We start from the raw sequence: 4,011 nt of genomic DNA on the forward strand, positions 1-4,011 counted from the left end.
CTTTTGTGTCTGATCCTGTGGCTACACAATAAAGCTGATCTTGGCACAGCTGCACCAATGTAGCTGTGCTGCTGTAGCACTGCTATTACAGGCTCTCTAAGCCAGTGGGAGAGATCTCTACAGTCAAACTTGATTAGTCCAGGTTCTGCAAGCGGCAGCAGCTATGTTGGCAGGAGAAGCTCTCCTGCTGATGTAGCGCTATCTATACCGGGGGTTAGGTCTGTGTAGCTATGTTGCTCAGCTGTGTGGATTTTTCACACAGCTGCACAATATACTTTTACTGATAAATGTCTTTAGTGTAGACCAGACAGTTTTACCTTGTGTTTTATGCATTTACATCATTTCTCCTCTAGCTTCTCCTACTTTGAAAGATTTAAAAGTGTGAAAAGAGGTACTTTTTCCTCATGATGCAAACATTCCCACATAGGAGACCCCTTCCTCCAACACATATGGCAGAAGATCCTGAGATATATGAACTCACAGAAGTGGTTGGGACAAACCACAACTTGAGCCAAGGTTCAGTTGTTGGCAATGGGCATTAAAAGAAAACTAACATATATGACAAGAATTTGTGATCATTTAATATGTTCTTGTTACCTATTAAAATGAAATTATAGGTGAAGTTATTGGTTAAAGAGTAAGAAACTAACTGTGATAATCTGAATTATTTTGGAAAACTGAAAGTTGTCTTGTTTTTTGTTTCGTTAGTCGTACAGGAAATGATGGCTAATCTTGAAAAGTTAATTTGATTTAATTTACTCCTTGTAGTGTAAGGAGTTCTGGTAGAAAACCTCACTCCAATGGTTGAGGTGGAAGAATGTGTGAGAGAAAGAGTGTGTAAGAGAAAATTGGCCCAGTATCGATTTTAATTTTTTGTGTTTTCAGATAGAACTTATTTTGCTTAGTTTCAAAGTCACTATATTAAAATGAAAGCTACTCAAAGAGATAAATTGTCTAAGTTTTTACCCACTTAGACCGTAAGGGTCACTGACTTGCCCACTTCTCTAATTTGCAAAGGAAAGGCCTGACGTCTGTCATAGGTAGAAAGCTGCAATCATCAACCATCAGTATGAAGGAAAAAGCTGAAGTCCATTGCCTTTCTGGTCACATCTAAAGGCTGGTCTGTGCTGAAAAGCTATGTTGACATGGCCACAGCTCTCAGGGGTATGAAAAGTCCTCTCCACTGAGAGAAGTAGTTAATGTGATCTGAGCCCCAGTGTAGACAGTGTTAGGTTATCAGAAGAATATTTCCAGTGTTTGAAGTGTAGACACAGCCTTAGACAGATTGATCCCCTCTGGGAAGCGAGTCATAACATCAATTCCAATTTTGACCCATCTCCCTATGTGTGAGAGAGTTACTCGTATGGAGGGCTGAGCCAGCTGTCCGCTCGCCTGGTTCCTCAACTGTAGCTACAGCCCTTAGTGCCCATCAATCCAAAGACTGAGAGAAAGGGAGAGTTCCAACCATTGTCATTTTAGTATCTGATTGTTCATCTCTATTTTTTGTGCTGGTCTTTCTGTTCTATCAAGGTGTGACTGGGATTCCCTGGAGCAGGGGTTCCCAACCTTTTTCTTTCTAAGGCACCCACTCAACATGGTATACAAACTCTACAGCCCACCTGTGCCACCGCAACTGTTTTTCTGCATGTCCAGTAGGTTAAAAGCCAGAGCTGTCGTTAGGAGGTGGCCAGCAGAGCAATTGTACAGGGCCCCACAACATGGGGGCTCCCATGAAGTTAAGTTGCTTTGGCTTCAGTCCCAGGTGGAAGAGCTCAGATTTCTGACCTGAACCCCAGTGAGTCTAACACCGGCCCTGCTTTCTGGTATATTTCTCCCACCCCGAAACCAGCTCGCTGCCCCCCAGGGGGCTCCGGACCCCTGGCTGAGAACCACGGTCTTGGAGCTCTGTCTAGAAGGAGGGAGCAAAGCTGCTGCCTTTCCTGATGGCTGAACTCAGGCCCTCAGAGTGGGATGTTCCTGCCCTGCCAGCAACACCAGGAAAGCTCCTTGAACAGCTGCCTGGCCTCAGGGACAGTCAAAGCCTGCAGGGCCCCAGGGGCAATGAAGCAGCTGGGTCAGGCTGGGCACCCTGATTCCCAGAGAACTGCCCTGGCTCCCTGCTCAGCAGCAATGAAGTCAATTCCCCCCACCTCTGATGAATCAGCCTGGAGCTCCGTGCAGAGCTGGGGGTTTCTCCTTTCACTCCTGCTGGGGAGTGCCGGGGTCCCAGGGGCATTTCTAGCAGAGCATTCGGAACTGAACTGGGGGAACCAGCCTCTCATTACAGAACACTCATGTTCAGACCACATCTTTATTTACAGTTTTTTATAATATGATATAATCCTAGTGTCACCATCGATAGCATGGCATGTTCAGCCTGGTGGGATACCCAGGGGAAAACTAACCAGCTCTTCAAATCCAAGAGAGTGGAGATAAATCACCTCTCCGAGTCAATGCGGGGTAATCAATAGGCAGACAGTGGGCCAAATCGCTTTTGAATGGACCCCAAAATCTTTTTATTTACTTATTATCATCATTGTTATTTTTTATTATTTACACTGCAGTCTGGACCTTGACTAGACCCTGACCAAAAATTTTGGCTCTTTACAAAAAATAACATTACCCCTAAGAATGGGGTTGTGTTACATTCCTTATGTCCTCGCTCCATCTTGTGGCCATTTCCTTTCCCTCCTTTCAGTGAAAGGCTTTGGGATTTTGTGTAGAAACTTTATTTCCTTGGGAGAAACCCTGGAGCGGGGGCTGCCTGCATGTACCAAGCACCCACTAGATTAGAAGGTGACAGACCAACACCCGTAAGACGAGGCAGCCGTCCCTGTCAAAAAAATCATCTCCCTTCTTCACTTGAGTGACAGCCTGAATGGTTCCTTCTCCGGGCAGAGCCCCAAGGATTGGCATCATCCGCAACAAAGCCATGTGTCCGTAGCAGCACCCAACCCAAAATGTGCTTTCAAAGGAGCTGTCTCCTTCCTTCTGGGGTAAAATCTGCCATTATGGTCATTGATTTTAATTTCCCTTCTCTGAGGGCAGAGATGGGGTTGGAGCTACCTCAGGCTGGGATGTAGAGCCCATGTCCCCATCTGTCAGTCACTCTGGGGACCTGCCTTTGCTTCCAGCTGACAGGCTGCCTCCAGCCTCTCTGGTCAGCTCCTCGGGGGGGGGGATGTTGAGTCACTTGACAAGCATAGGTGGCACATAGGAAAGCTACTTTCCCCAGAGGTATTGGTGGTATAGTGGTGAGCATAGCTGCCTTCCAAGCAGTTGATCTGGGTTTGATTCCCAGCCAATGCAAGGCTGTGGTGTTTTCTCTGTTGGGAATTGGTTCAATTTCAGTCACATTCGATCAGTTTATCAAGGGAATGAGAGAATCAATGTCCCAAGTCCCAGCAGGTCATTAAACACACAGAGGAGAAAGAAAGGGGCAGGACTATACAGTGAGCTGTTGTGGAGTCATCTTGGTCTTACAATGTCTTATTGATTTTTAATTTTTTTCCCTTTACTTCCCTTTTAGACTCAGAGCCTTTAAGGTCAGAAGGGACCAGTGTTATCATGTAGTCCGACCTGCTGCACCTTGCAGGCTAAAACACCCCACCCACCCACTCCTGTAATAGACCCAGGGGAGGGGAGCCTGGCTGCCGGCAGAGGCTGCATCAAGCTTCTGCCCCCACAGAAGAGATCAGGGGGCGGAGAAGAGCAGGCTGGGCACCCTCTGGACCATGGGCCCAGCGCCATGGCACCAGTTGCGCCATGGTAAATCCAGTACTGGTGGGAGGGGAGGCAGCTCTGTGCACTGCCCCTACCCCAGGCAGCACATGGAGGCCCTCTGCTCCCCTCCCCCCATGGGTGTGCAGAGATGTGCCAGCAGCACTAAGGTGGCTCCCTGCCCACTCTGCCTCCGTCCCTCCGTGCCGCTCCCAGAAGTGGCTGGCATGTCCCAGCATCCCCTGGGGTGGGGGAGAGGTGTCTCCATGAACTGTCTCTGCCCCGACTACC

The 4,011-nt window shown here is 48.0% G+C and overlaps 1 non-coding gene across 1 annotated transcript; it reads left to right on the top strand.

The window, feature by feature from the left end:
* The first annotated feature begins 3,237 nt into the window (after nt 1–3,237).
* Nucleotides 3,238–3,309, top strand: TRNAG-UCC. Its single transcript has one exon. It is a non-coding gene; the product is annotated as a tRNA-Gly (tRNA).
* Nucleotides 3,310–4,011: the final 702 nt, after the last annotated feature.

This window comes from Mauremys mutica, unplaced genomic scaffold (assembly GCF_020497125.1).
Source record: "Mauremys mutica isolate MM-2020 ecotype Southern unplaced genomic scaffold, ASM2049712v1 Super-Scaffold_100210, whole genome shotgun sequence".
NCBI classification, from domain to species: Eukaryota; Metazoa; Chordata; order Testudines; family Geoemydidae; genus Mauremys; species Mauremys mutica.